Here is a 16,761-nt window from a genome sequence, read left to right as displayed (position 1 = left end):
ATTAGGTATATCTCCTAATGCTATCTCTCCCCCCTCCCCGCTCCCCACAATAGGGCCCGGTGTGTGATAGTCCCCTTCCTGTGTCCAAGTGATCTCATTGTTCAATTCCCACCTATGAGTGAGAATATGCGGTGTTTGGTTTTCTGTTCTTGCGATAGTTTGCTGAGAATGATGGTTTCCAGCTGCTTATTTCTAGTTCTATTATAGTTACAAAACATAGTCTCAAAACATACTTTGTGGCTATAATAGAACTAGAAATAAGTAGTAGAAAAATATCTGCTTTAAAAAATATTAGCAGGCATGGTGGCTCATGCCTATAATCCCAGCACTTTGGGAGGCCAAGGTGGGAGGATCACTTGAGTCCAGGAGTTTGAGACCAGCCTAGGCAACATAGCGAGACCCCATATGTACAAAGAAAAAAAAAAAAGAAAGAAAAGAAAGGAAAAAATTAGCCAGGTGTAGTTGTGTGCACCTGGACGATTGCTTGAGCCTAAGAGTTCAAGGTTACAGTGAGCTCTGATTGTACGACTACATTCTGCCTGGGTAACAAGAGACCCTGTGTCTGGGGAAAAAAAAAAATTGCTAAGGCTTTTTTAAAAAATGGCCACAATATGGTCTATTTTAGTGAATGTTTCACATGCATTTGAGAAAAATGTGTTTCCTGCTTTTGTTGGGTAGAGTCTTCCATAAATATCAGTTGGATCAGGTAAGTTGAGTGCTTTTCAGAGCTTCTGTATCCTTATTTATCTTCTAAATATTTATTATGTTAATTAACAAGAGAAAAGGATGAATATTCTGTTTATTTATTGGGGTACTTTTTTATCTTTTTTTTTTTTTTGAGACAGTGTCTTGGTCTGTCGCTCAGGCTGGAGTGCGGTGGCACAATCTTGGCTCACTGCAACCCTCGCCTCCTGGGTTCAAGATATTCTCTTGTCTCAGCCTCCTGAGTAGCAGCCAATTCTCCTGTCTCAGCCTCCCAAGTAGCTGAAATTACAGGTGTGCACCACCATGCCTGGCTAATTTTTGTATTTTTTCTAGAGACAGGGTTTCACCATGTTGGCCAGGCTGGTCTTGAACTACTGACCTCAGTTGATCCACCTGCCTCAACCTCCCAAAGTACTGGGATTACAGGCGTGAGCCACGGTGCCCGGCCTGGAGTTTATATCTTATATCTTCATCTGTACTGCTGTCTTACGGGAAAATTGCTTCTATTTTATCTTTTATGCTTAAGTCTCAGCCAGTGTCTTCTACATTGGCACAGAGTAAATTTTTATTCAATGCACTTTGTATGAAAAATGTCTTAACTTATGCATAGTTTACTTTGGAAAACTATATATATGACCCCGGAGATCCTGACTGGCAAAGATGCACTTTTACCCAATGACATTATGGTTTTATACATGCATGTGAAATGGATTAGTCAAAGTAGTAAATTAGAAATTAACCTCTAACATTTTTTAGAAATACAATAAAATCAGGTTTCATTATACAATATATTTTGCAACTCATAGTAACCATATGACCATTTTTAAATTACTTAAGCCTCTCCAGAAAACTCAAAGGACTATCCAAATTTTCATCCGAAATGAGTGAATAAATGCCTCACTACATGCATTTGTATTTTAAGGAGGCAATATAATACATATTTTTCTCTACAATTATACTACCTTTATCTTGCTTATCCAAATTATACAAATATATTTTAATGCATATTTATTTTTATACTTTAAACTAGTAGATGTACTGAATTGTATAGTATAAAATATAAAGCAAATGTAGAATATTAGCTCTGATTAGAATATACTCGTCAATTTGTCCATCCCCTTCCATGTGGCTATATAGAAAAACATTATAGTTACAAAATCTATGTTTCAGTAGAGTAGTTACCTAAAGGTCGTATTAATAGTAACCGGGTTCTCAACAGCTAATGCAATAAATGTCCTCTCTTTCATGTTGCCACTGGGAGTTTATATCTGAATTTTAGGCATTTGAATGCTGTAAGAAATCACATTTGGTAGTACCTGAATCAGCAGTGGGCTTTAACAGAACCACACGTAAAGTTGCTTTAATTTGCCATCTTACATATTAACAGAGGTCAAGTCAGCTGGTAATATTTCACAGAATGGTATATTTTGCAGTCATTTCATTATTAGATGTGTCTTATTTAAGATTCTTAAAGTAGCTTGGCTTTTTTCTAGGCTGTTACTCTTTGCTGTTTCACCGTCTTTAATTATTCCTCCCTCTGCATGTATTGAAATGAAATGCCTCAAGGACACCGTGATGGTAACACCAAGCAACATTGTTTTCTATATCTTGGGGAGGATATTGTTAGACCACTAGGCAAAATAGAAAGGTGGATTTAATTTGCATCAAATAAATATATTAAAGTTAAATGAATCAAAGATGCAAATACGTATTAACATCCAGCTAAGAATGCTTAGGAATTGTTTTACTTCTAAGTATTCAATCCCATCACCTCTACAGAAAGAAGTGTGGCAATCTCTTCTCCAGCACTCCAGCAGGGCATGTGTCCTGTCAAAACATTGTTACTTTGGATACAAGGTCAGGATGTAAAACACATGTCAAGGCCATTGCTTCCTGCTCCTCTGTGTAGTGTAGCAAGTTGTAAGCATAATATTTTCCTGATTCATCTTCCTTAGACAAAATAAGTACTCCTTGGTTTCTATGACTTAAACAAAAGGAAAATGAGAAAGAAAATATTGTTTTGAAGGGAAGCCTTTTAAAAAAGTAATTAAATAAAATTTTCCCTTATAAATTTCAATGTGCCAAAAATATTTCCATGAACTGAATATTTACTACATTTGGAAATTATATCATTTTTCTGCAAGCATTATATGCAGAGGCTTAAAGATCAAGTCCTTTTTCTAAAAACTGCATTAGATAATTTAAATTACCAATTCTGCAACAACCAAAAATCATGCAGTCAGCAATACTATTTAGACTTATTAATAATCTAGATGATAAATCTAACCAATTGAAGTTTCCATGATCAGTAGTGATTTTCCAAGATTAATACCAGTATTTGCTCATCTTTTCAAGCTCTCTTATTGAAGTAAGACATTTATTTCTGTAATATGACTTTTTTTCACAATGATATAAACTAAAGTTTGAGTAAACCTCTTAGATTATATTTGAGAGACGTGTTTGAAAGGAGCCTTCATATGTAAATTATTTGGGATTTCTTGTTCTGAATAGCAAGAAAATCATGTTTTCTATGACTCAAACAATTGTGCCTCCATATTCATGGGTTCTGCATTTGTGGATTCAACCAATCACAGACTAAAAATATTTTTAAATAAATTGCACTTGTACCGAACACGTACAGGCATTTTCTTGTCATTATTCCATAAACAATTCAGTATAACAACCATATATTTAGCATTAAATTTTATAGGTAATCAAGATAATTTAGAGCATATGGGAGGATGTGTGTAGGTTTTATGCAAATGCTGTCATTTTATATCAATGACTTATATCAATACCACAGATTTTAGTATCCAAGTGATATACTGGAACCAATTTTCCATGGATACCAAGGGATGACTGCAATTATATTTCTTCAAGTATATGAACACATTCTACATTTTGATTTTTAATTCAAATTGATTATTGCAAATCAATTGCTTACATATACATCACTAGGTAACTACAAATGGGATAGGGTTTATCTTTCATATCAGAGGAAATATGAATCATTAATAAATATTTTCTTACATAATTCGTTGGCAGACTTCATTAGCTAACTACTGTGTCAAAGTACCAAGGTATTGAAAACCAAATTAATTTTACATTTAATTATTGTAATCTAACATCTATTGATTTTCATTCATTCACTTATTCATTACAAAATTATTTTGCAAATAAATAATGAATGATTTTCCTTCTCAAGACCTTCCATATCCTTCAATATTGATATTAGAGAAAAACTAAATGAAAATAGATAATGTTGAGCAGTATACGACCTGAAGCTAAATGATCTATTGCTGAATTTGCAGGTATTAACAACAAAATTTCAATTTACAAAGATTAGAGAGAGCTTAAAATATTTTTGAAAATCACAGATCTCGGGGGGCGGAGCAAGATGGCCGAATAGGAACAGCTCCAGTCTCCAACTCCCAGCGCGAACGACACAGAAGACCGGTGATTTCTGCATTTTCAACTGAGGTACTGGGGTCATCTCACTAGGGAGTGCCGGACAATCGGTGCTGGTCAGCTGCTGCAGCCTGACCAGCGAGAGCTGAAGCAGGGCGAGGCATCGCCTCACCTGGAAGTACAAGGGGGAAGGGAATCCGTTTTCCTAGCCAGGGGAACTGAGACACACAACACCTGGAATATCGGGTAACTCCCACCCCAATACGGCGCTTTAAGCAAAGAGGCACACCAGGAGAATACATCCCATGCCTGGCCGGGAGGGTCCCACGCCCACGGAGCCTCCCTCACTGCTAACACAGCAGTCTGCGGCGATCTATCGGCAAGGCAGCAGTGAAGCTGGGGGAGGGGCGCCCGCCATTGCTGAGGCTTAAGTAGGTAAACAAAGCCGCTGGGAAGCTCGAATTGGGTGGAGCTCACAGCAGCTCAAGGAAGCCTGCCTGTCTCTGTAGACTCCACCTCTGGGGACAGCGCACAGCTGAAGACCAACGGGGGAAACAGCGGGGGCCGGTGCAGACGCGAACGACTCTGTCTGACAGCTTTGGGGAGAGCTGTGATCTCCCAACTTGGAGGTTGAGATCTGAGAACGGACAGACTGCCTGCTCAGGTGTGTCCCTGACCCCTGAGTAGCCTAGCTGGGAGAAATCCCCCACTAGGGGCAGTCTGACACCCCACACCTCACAGGGTGGAGTACACCCCTGAGAGGAAACTTCCAAAGGAAGAATCAGACAGGTACACTCGCTGTTCAGCAATATTCTATCTTCGGCAACCTCTGCTGCTGATACCCAGGCAAACAGGGTCTGGAGTGGACCTCAAGCAATCTCCAACAGACCAACAGACAGTCCTTCTGACTGTCAGAAGGAAAACTATCAAACAGGAAGGACACCTATACCAAAACCCCATCAGTACGTCACCAGCATCAAAGACCAGAGACAGATAAAACCACAAAGATGGGGAAGAAGCAGGGCAGAAAAGCTGGAAATTCAAAAAATAAGAGCGCATCTCCCCCTGCAAAGGAGCGCAGCCCATCACCAGCAACGGATCAAAGCTGGTCAGAGAATGACTTGGACGAGAGGAGAGAAGAAGGCTTCAGTCCATCAAACTTATCAGAGCTAAAGGAGGAATTACGTACCCAGCGCAAAGAAACTAAAAATCTTGAAAAAAGAGTGGAAGAATTGACAGCTAGACTAATTAATGCAGAGAAGATCATAAATGAAATGACAGAGATGAAAACCATGACACGAGAAATACGTGACAAATGCACAAGCTTCAGTAACCGACTCGATCAACTGGAAGAAAGAGTATCAGCGATTGAAGATCAAATGAATGAAATGAAGCGAGAAGAGAAACCAAAAGAAAAAAGAAGAAAAAGAAATGAACAAAGCCTGCAAGAAGTATGGGATTACGTAAAAAGACCAAATCTACGTCTGATTGGGGTGCCTGAAAGTGAGGGGGAAAATGGAACCAAGTTGGAAAACACTCTTCAGGATATCATCCAGGAGAACTTCCCCAACCTAGTAGGGCAGGCCAACATTCAAATTCAGGAAATACAGAGAACGCCACAAAGATACTCCTCCAGAAGAACAACTCCAAGACACATAATTGCCAGATTCACCAAAGTTGAAATGAAGGAAAGAATCTTAAGGGCAGCCAGAGAGAAAGGTCGGGTTACCCACAAAGGGAAGCCCATCAGACTAACAGCAGATCTCTCGGCAGAAACTCTACAAGCCAGAAGAGAGTGGGCGCCAATATTCAACGTTCTTAAACAAAAGAATTTTAAACCCAGAATGTCATATCCAGCCAAACTAAGTTTCATAAGTGAAGGAGAAATAAAATCCTTTACAGATAAGCAAATGCTTAGAGATTTTGTCACCACCAGGCCTGCCTTACAAGAGACCCTGAAGGAAGCCCTAAACATGGAAAGGAACAACCGGTACCAGCCATCGCAAAAACATGCCAAAATGTAAAGACCATCGAGGCTAGGAAGAAACTGCATCAACTAACGAGCAAAATAACCAGTTAATATCATAATGGCAGGATCAAGTTCACACATAACAATATTAACCTTAAATGTTAATGGACTAAATGCTCCAATTAAAAGACACAGACTGGCAAACTGGATAAAGAGTCAAGACCCATCAGTCTGCTGTATTCAGGAGACCCATCTCACATGCAGAGACATACATAGGCTCAAAATAAAGGGATGGAGGAAGATCTACCAAGCAAATGGAGAACAAAAAAAAGCAGGGGTTGCAATCCTTGTCTCTGATAAAACAGACTTTAAACCATCAAAGATCAAAAGAGACAAAGAAGGCCATTACATAATGGTAAAGGGATCAATTCAACAGGAAGAGCTAACTCTCCTAAATATATATGCACCCAATACAGGAGCACCCAGATTCATAAAGCAAGTCCTTAGAGACTTACAAAGAGACTTAGACTCCCATACAATAATAATGGGAGACTTCAACACTCCGCTGTCAACATTAGATAGATCAACGAGACAGAAAGTTAACAAGGATATCCAGGAATTGAACTCATCTCTGCACCAAGCGGACCTAATAGACATCTATAGAACTCTCCACCCCAAATCAACAGAATATACATTCTTCTCAGCACCACATCGCACTTATTCCAAAATTGACCACATAATTGGAAGTAAAGCACTCCTCAGCAAATGTAAAAGAACAGAAATTATAACAAACTGTCTCTCAGACCACAGTGCAATCAAACTAGAACTCAGGACTAAGAAACTCAATCAAAACCGCTCAACTACATGGAAACTGAACAACCTGCTCCTGAATGACTACTGGGTACATAACGAAATGAAAGCGGAAATAAAGATGTTCTTTGAAACCAATGAGAACAAAGATACAACATACCAGAATCTCTGGGACACATTTAAAGCAGTGTGTAGAGGGAAATTTATAGCACTAAATGCCCATAAGAGAAAGCAGGAAAGATCTAAAATTGACACTCTAACATCACAATTAAAAGAACTAGAGAGGCAAGAGCAAACACATTCAAAAGCTAGCAGAAGGCAAGAAATAACTAAGATCAGAGCCGAACTGAAGGAGATAGAGACACAAAAAACCCTCCAAAAAATCAATGAATCCAGGAGTTGGTTTTTTGAAAAGATCAACAAAATTGACAGACCGCTAGCAAGGCTAATAAAGAAGAAAAGAGAGAGGAATCAAATAGATGCAATAAAAAATGATAAAGGGGATATCACCACTGACCCCACAGAAATACAAACTACCATCAGAGAATACTATAAACGCCTCTACGCAAATCAACTAGAAAATCTAGAAGAAATGGATAATTTCCTGGACACTTACACTCTCCCAAAGCTAAACCAGGAAGAAGTTGAATCCCTGAATAGACCAATAGCAGGCTCTGAAATTGAGGCAACAATTAATAGCCTACCCACCAAAAAAAGTCCAGGACCAGATGGATTCACAGCTGAATTCTACCAGAGGTACAAGGAGGAGCTGGTACCATTCCTTCTGAAACTATTCCAATCAATAGAAAAAGAGGGAATCCTCCCTAACTCATTTTATGAGGCCAACATCATCCTGATACCAAAGCCTGGCAGAGACACAACAAAAAAAGAGAATTTTAGACCAATATCCCTGATGAACATTGATGCAAAAATTCTCAATAAAATACTGGCAAACCGGATTCAGCAGCACATCAAAAAGCTTATCCACCATGATCAAGTGGGCTTCATCCCTGGGATGCAAGGCTGGTTCAACATTCGCAAATCAATAAACGTAATCCAGCATATAAACAGAACCAAAGACAAGAACCACATGATTGTCTCAATAGATGCAGAAAAGGCTTTTGACAAAATTCAACAGCCCTTCATGCTAAAAACGCTCAATAAATTCGGTATTGATGGAACGTACCTCAAAATAATAAGAGCTATTTATGACAAACCCACAGCTAATATCATACTGAATGGGCAAAAACTGGAAAAATTCCCTTTGAAAACTGGCACAAGACAGGGATGCCCTCTCTCACCACTCCTATTCAACATAGTGTTGGAAGTTCTGGCTAGGGCAATCAGGCAAGAGAAAGAAATCAAGGGTATCCAGTTAGGAAAAGAAGAAGTCAAATTGTCCCTGTTTGCAGATGACATGATTGTATATTTAGAAAACCCCATCGTCTCAGCCCAAAATCTCCTTAAGCTGATAAGCAACTTCAGCAAAGTCTCAGGATACAAAATTAATGTGCAAAAATCATAAGCATTCTTATACACCAGTAACAGACAAGCAGAGAGCCAAATCAGGAATGAACTTCCATTCACAATTGCTTCAAAGAGAATAAAATACCTAGGAATCCAGCTTACAAGGGATGTAAAGGACCTCTTCAAGGAGAACTACAAACCACTGCTCAGTGAAATAAAAGAGGACACAAACAAATGGAAGAACATACCATGCTCATGGATAGGAAGAATCAATATCGTGAAAATGGCCATACTCCCCAAGGTTATTTATAGATTCAATGCCATCCCCATCAAGCTACCAATGAGTTTCTTCACAGAATTGGAAAAAACTGCTTTAAAGTTCATATGGAACCAAAAAAGAGCCCGCATTGCCAAGACAATCCTAAGTCAAAAGGACAAAGCTGGAGGCGTCACGCTACCTGACTTCAAACTATACTACAAGGCTACAGTAACCAAAACAGCATGGTACTGGTACCAAAACAGAGATATAAACCAATGGAACAGAACAGAGTCCTCAGAAATAATACCGCACATCTACAGCCATCTGATCTTTGACAAACCTGAGAGAAACAAGAAATGGGGAAAGGATTCCCTATTTAATAAATGGTGCTGGGAAAACTGGCTAGCCATAAGTAGAAAGCTGAAACTGGATCCTTTCCTTACCCCTTATACGAAGATTAATTCAAGATGGATTAGAGACTTAAATGTTAGACCTAATACCATAAAAACCCTAGAAGAAAATCTAGGTAGTACCATTCAGGACATAGGCATGGGCAAGGACTTCATGTCTAAAACACCAAAAGCAACGGCAGCAAAAGCAAAAATTGACAAATGGGATCTAATTAAACTAAAGAGCTTTTGCACAGCAAAAGAAACTACCATCAGAGTGAACAGGCAACCTACAGAATAGGAGAAAATTTTTGCAACCTACTCATCTGACAAAGGGCTAATATCCAGAATCTACAAAGAACTCAAACAAATATACGAGAAAAAAACAAACAACCCCATCAAAAAGTGGGGCAAAGGATATGAACAGACATTTCTCAAAAGAAGATATTCATACAGCCAACAGACACATGAAAAAATGCTCATCATCACTCGCCATCAGAGAAATGCAAATCAAAACCACAATGAGATACCATCTCACTCCAGTTAGAATGGCAATCATTAAGAAGTCAGGAAACAACAGGTGTTGGAGAGGATGTGGAGAAATAGGAACACTTTTACACTGTTGGTGGGATTGCAAACTAGTTCAACCATTATGGAAAACAGTATGGCAATTCCTCAAGGATCTAGAACTAGATGTACCATATGACCCAGCCATCCCACTACTGGGTATATACCCAAAGGATTATAAATTAGTCTACTACAAAGACACATGTACACGTATGTTTATTGCGGCACTATTCACAATAGCAAAGACTTGGAATCAACCCAAATGTCCATCTGTGACAGACTGGATTAAGAAAATGTGGCACATGTACACCATGGAATACTATGCAGCCATAAAAAAGGATGAGTTTGCGTCCTTTGTAGGGACATGGATGCAGCTGGAAACCATCATTCTTAGCAAACTATCACAAGAACAGAAAACCAAACACCGCATGTTCTCACTCATAGGTGGGAACTGAACAATGAGATCACTTGGACTCGGGAAGGGGAACATCACACACTGGGGCCTATCATGGGGAGGGGGGAGGGGGGAGGAGGGAGGGATTGCATTGGGGAGTTATACATGATATAAATGATGAATTGATGGGTGCTGACGAGTTGATGGGTGCAGCACACCAACATGGCATAAGTATACATATGTAACAAACCTGCACGTTATGCACATGTACCCTAGAACTTAAAGTATAATAAAAAAAAAAAAAAAAGAAAATCACAGATCTCTTCCATAAGGAAAGGTAATTGAATGTAAAATTTAGATGAGGGAAAAAAGTCTATGAAGTAAAATCACCACGTAATAAGATAAAAGACAACAAAACAGGAAAAAATTTTATGAACTAGATGTGGAACAAAGACATTATGGTGAATAGGCAGAATATAATATGGGCATTAAACACATATTTACAAATAATGAGATAGCTACAACCATTAAACATTAGAAATACATTTTCCCTTACTATTAATAAAAGAGTAGACATAAAACCACAATAATAAACCATTTTACCTGTGAGATTGGAAAGTATCAATAGAAATATCAATACCCATTTAGTAAATGGAGGATGAGGGAATGAACAATCTGTATGATTTAGACTGTAAATTAGAAAAACTTTGTCACATAAATTTATCTTATCCTATCAAAAGCTTTTAAATTGTCTTCATTATCAATGCAAATGCCCATCAATGATAGACTGGATAAATAAAATGTGAACATATACACTATGGAATACTATGCAGCCATAGAAGGGAGTGAGATCATGTCCTTTGCAGGGACATGGATGGAGCTGGAAGCCTTTATCCTCTGCAAACTAACGCAGGAACAGAAAACCAAATACTGCATGTTGAATAATGAGAACATATCTCCACAGGGAGGGGAAAAACACACACTGGGGCCTGTTAGGTTGTGGGATTGGGGGAGGGAGAGCATTAGGAAAAATAGCTAATGCATGCTGAACTTAATACCGAGGTGATGGGTCGATAGGTGCGGTGCAGCAAACCACCATGGCACATGTTTACCTGTGTAACACACTTGCACATCCTGAACATGTACCCTGGAACTTAAAATAAAAATTAAAAAGTAAAAATTTAAAAAAGTTTAATAAATAAAGACAGAGCAAAATATAAAGAAAGCTGAATACAGAGCTAATTTACAGTTAGGGAAGGTAGGATAAAGAGTTATTGATAATGGTCAAAATTTATTTTTAAATAAGTGTTTTAAAACTTCGTATTTGGGTAAGTTGAAGGATTGTGTTATAGCATATATTTCTTACAATATATAAAACATTACAGTAAATATTAACATTAAATAATTTCAACTAATAATTTTAATTAGTTCTTAATTTACAAGGAAACTACAATTGATTAAAGCTACACTAAAGATGCCTAGGCACTTACAACCACAGATAAGCATCATTATTAAATAAATAAAATGAAATAAAATGCCTTCATTTACCACCAGTGTTCATAGTTTGCTTGTGATATCACCTGTGTAATCAGAAAATGCTATATAACAATGGTCATGCATTTTTATGAAATAAAAAATGAGATATCACTTGTAAAATAAGTTATTTCTCTGCTATGCTGTTAGAACCAGAAGTTTATACTAAAGGATTTCTTTTCTCTTTCTACTATCGATTATGATCACAGCTGTCACTAGCATTAACATTGTGTGTATCATCACTTTCCTGCTTTAAAAAAATAGATAATGGAAACATAAATGACCAATTATGGCTTATTATTTTCTGAATGCCAAATTAGTTTTCTCCTGGTTATGAGATGGGAATAATACACACACACATGTGCATGCATAGTCATTAACATAATGTATATGGCCTTTATAATCTTTTAATACAAACTGCATCTCAAATTTCTGTTACATGCTCAGTGTGGCAGAGACAGCTATTGGTTATGTAATATTCATTTTCCCTTTCTTTTATAATAGTAAAATCCTAACATTACCTGGACGTATGGTCATTACCTGGACATATGAACATCCTGAATAAAAGCTGAACTGAAAAACCTGGTAACTTTCCTCTGAAGGTTCCAGGTTGGATTTAGATTCCACCTAGATCTACTGCCATGAGTTTTGCAAGACACAAGGTAGCAGGACTTTGCATCTGTTTCTTGTATCATGATTGGTTTGAGCTTTAAGGTTTATCTATGGCCACAGAGCCAAATGCTTGTTAACTAGTCAGCAGCATTATAAGCATAAAAGAGTAAAAATCAGGGTAACCCCATCCTTCCTTTTTATTTGAATCTAATAGACCTTAAATCAATCTGGAGTCAATATTCTTTGTTTCAGTGAGGCTTCCATATTCCCTATTGTCTTAGCCAACTTGGGCAGCTATAACAGAATACCAGAGACTAGGTGGTTAATAAAACAAGCATTTTTTCTCATAGTGCTGGAGGCCAGGAAGTCCAATATCAAGGCAGATTCTGTGTCTGGTGAGGGTGCTCTTCTTGATTTGCTGACAGCCATCTCCTTGTCTCTTCACATTTTCTGTGACTTGAGTGATGGTGTCCCCTCAGAAATTCATGTTGAAACTTAATCTTCATTGCAACTAAGTGCACCTTTGGGAGGTGACTGCTTCATGAGGGCTTTACTCCTATAAATGGAATTAGAGCCTTTATATAATGGCTGAAGTTTAAGGGGAGTTCTTCCTTGCCCTTCCATCTCTTTCATTATATGAAGACACAGGATATCTTCTCTCCATAAGATGTAGCAACAAGGTGCCATCTTGGGAGCATGGAGTAACATTCACCAGACACCAATCCTGTCAGCTTCTTGACCTTGTACTTTCTAGCCTCCAGAAACATGAGAAATAGATTTGTATTATTTATATATTACCCAGTCTCAAATATTTTGATATAGCAGCACAAAGGTACTAACAAAGCTTGACTAGGAAAAGGAAAAAGAGGAGATAGTAAAACAGAGATAGAGAGAGAAGAGAGATGAAGAGTGAATTAAACTATCCTATCTCTCTTCCTTATAAGAGCATTAATTTCATCATAAAGTCTCCACAATAATGACATATAGTCTTGCATCACATGATGACATTTCAGTTTACTAAAGACCACAGATATAATTGTCCCATAAGATGCTAATACCATATTTTTACTGTCCTTTTCTATGTTTAGATAGGTTTATATATACAAATAATTATATTGTGTTGCAATCACTGAAGAATTCAGTACAGTAACATACTATACAGGCTTGTAGCCTCCTATGATGTTTACATAATTACAAAATCACCTAACAATGCATTTCTCAGAATATATCTCCATTATTATTAGATTCTTGACTATTTTATTCAATCAACAATTAGACATATAAAAGTAAATCCTTCTTAACTTACCAAAGTGTAACTGAAATAAGAACTCCTATTTCTTTCTATGTAGACTATGGATTATTTTAAGTACTATTACCTCCTTCTTAAATTGCTTGCTATGTTTTGCTATATATTTTGATTCTATATATTTCTAAATCTCACAAGACATTATTATTGTCATCATTCCTGCTGTTGTTGAATTGTTGGTTTATGCAGTCAATATTTGTAAAGTCACTCTTTTTTCTTCCCCTGAAAATGCCTTTACTTCACTTTTCTTCTTGCAAGATATTTATGACAGCCACAGAATTCATGGTTGGCAATGGTTTGTTTTTAGTACTTCAAGATACCACTTCATTGTCTTTAGGGTTGTGTTTTGTCTTGTTTTTTTGAGATGGAGTTTTGCTCTTGTTGCCTAGACTGGAGTGCAATGGCATGATCTCGGCTCACCCCAACCTCTACCTCCTGGGGTCAAGCTATTCTCCTGCCTTAGCCTTCCGAGTAGCTGGGATTACAGGTATGCGCCACCACTCCTAGCTAATTTTTTTTTTCTCCTTCTTTTTTTTTGTATTTTTAGTAGAGATGGGTTTCTCCATGTTGGTCAGGCTGGTCTTGAACTCCCGACCTCAGGTGATCCACCAGCCTTGGCCTCCTAAAGTGCTGGGATTACAGGTGTTTGCCACCACGTGCCGCTGTGTTCTTTTAAATTAAATACATAATCATTCTAATTTTAGTCCCATTGCAAGTAATAACGTCATTCCTTAGATTTCCTAAACTCTTTCTGTTCATTTTTGGTTTCAAGTAGTTTTTCTATGATATGTCTAAGAGTAGTTTTCTTTGCATTTATCCTAATTTGGGTTCTCATGCATCTTGAATTTCAGCCATTTTCTCTTCAAACATTGTGTCTTCATTCACACTCTTTACTTTTCTCTATACTCAGGTCAGATATTTCTTTTTTTTTTTTTTTTTTTTTTTTGAGACAGAGTCTCACTCTGCCGCCCAGGCTGGAGTGCAGTGGCCGGATCTCAGCTCACTGCAAGCTCCGCCTCCCGGGTTCACGCCATTCTCCTGCCTTAGCCTCCTGAGTAGCTGGGACTACAGGCGCCCGCCACCACGCCCTGCTAATTTTTTGTATTTTTAGTAGAGACGGGGTTTCACCATGTTAGCCAGGATGGTCTCGATCTCCTGACCTCGTGATCTGCCCGTCTCGGCCTCCCAAAGTGCTGGGATTACAGGCTTGAGCCACCACACCCTGCCTAGATGTTTCATCTGACTTGTCTTTCAGATTATTCCTTATCTCTTCAGATGTCTTGTCTATTACAAAATTTATTCATTGGACTTTTAACTTCCATTATAATATTTTTCTCCATGATCAAAAATGTTGACTTTACTCAAAGTGTCTAATTATTTTATATATAAGCCCATTTATCAGTTTTTTTTAGAGTCAGCAGGGTTTCTGTGTTGCTCAAAAAAACTAATTTACACTTAACAGAAAGACATTCACCAATATTTTTTCTTTGAAGCTTCATTTTGACTATATAATTATATACTCAGTGTGGAATATGCTTATTTTGCATATGATGTGAAGTAGGGGATTTATTTCATTTTTACTTTACCTCCATTTATTGTAAAACTCTTCCTTTCGTCTCCAGTATGGCTTTCCAGTTCTACTATGCATCAACATTTCTTCCATACAGATAGCTGTTTCTGGGCTAACTAGTCTTTTCTCGGTAATGTAGTCTATCGCATTTCAAAGAAAACCAGTATCAACTGTTATGAGATCAGGCACGTTCAGGGTTGTATGGTGTAAACACTAGCAAGTATCAATTATTATGAACAAGCTGTTCCGTGAAGTATGACTGTATATCCCAAAGACTCCATCTCCAATACCATCACATTGGGGATTAGAATTGCAATTTATGAAATTTGGGGGCAAAAACAGTTCATAGTACCTACCTTTTAATTTTTATTTATCTGCTATTTTAAATCTCTTCTTACCAATATACTGTGTCACCTTCAACTGTAACTTTTTAAATTATACTGAGATTTGTAAATGTCCTAGGTTAGTGGTAATCAACTTTTTAAAAACATTTTAAAAACACTATTATCTTGAAACAAATTAAATAGATACTATAACCATTTAGTAATAACCAACATAATGTCCTAAATATAATCTAAAGCGTATGCAATATAAAATTAATTTGTAATAAATATAAAATCATCAATATATAAATACATAGAACCAAAATAAAGATAAATTCAGGCATATATATATAGAAATCACCATGAGTAAAACAGCCACAAACTTACAGTGATACAAGTGTGTTGTATTAACGACTTAAGCAAAAAGTGTTCCACTGCTCTTAGTGATTTAGTCTTTCTTTAATGTTGAGTCACTTTTGATAAAAGTTAAAATTTAAAAATTATAGTTTCCTTTTAGTTTACAAGTTAGTTGCCTTCCTGGAAAGTTCAAACCATGTAAAATTTAAATCATGCAAAAATTCTCTGAATTCACATGTGAAATGCTAAATATATAAGCTCGGGTAATTATAAGTCAATTTTTATTGACCTTAATGTACAGCAAGACATTTACACGTCCCATGGGGACTGTCACAATTCTTTATTTGCAAAATATTATCACCCCAGGTTGTCAGTGAATAAATGCCAATACTATCCTTCACTTATATTAAAACCAATGCCAGTACGTTTCTAAAATGTTGTCTAGGAGGTGATTCTACACACACAGCCCCTACCTCAAGAACTACTTCCCAAGGTTCTTACACTTGCTTTTCTTTAATCTGAATATCATTCACTCACATCTCTAAGGGACAAACTACCAGGTAGTTATCAAGGTTTAAATAAAATGTTCTCCTTCTTGTGAAGGCATCATTTAAGCTCTGAGAGTAAAATGAATCCCTCCTTCCATGTTCTGTAAAACTGTATGCATCCTGCTAACATACCCCATTGCAATGTAGACATTAATTCACGTGTTTCTTTCTTTCTTTTTTTCTTGGTGTGTCTTCATTGCTCCCAAAGATAGACTTCTCAAAGATCTGTAATAGTATCAGATTCATCTTCCAGACCTCTGCATCTTAAATACCTAACTACATATTGAGCATATGTTATTTGCTGAATAAATGAATGTGCATTTTCAGCTCTTGTTTTCTTTCTGTTTTTTTCTTTCCATTGTAAATAACTGGAGCTTTCTATACATACATATACACACACACACACACACACACACACACACACATCTAATCTTTATAATTTGTTATATAAAACTGCCAAGTGAAAACAGCTTGCACAAACTATTAGTAGTAGTAGTTTACTAAGACTATCATCTACACCTGCTGGTTTCTTTTCTTTTCCTTT

Source organism: Rhinopithecus roxellana, chromosome 21, assembly GCF_007565055.1.
Source record: "Rhinopithecus roxellana isolate Shanxi Qingling chromosome 21, ASM756505v1, whole genome shotgun sequence".
Lineage (NCBI taxonomy): Eukaryota > Metazoa > Chordata > Mammalia > Primates > Cercopithecidae > Rhinopithecus > Rhinopithecus roxellana.
The sequence above is the reverse complement of the archived record's forward strand: the minus strand, read 5'-3'. Positions refer to the sequence as shown.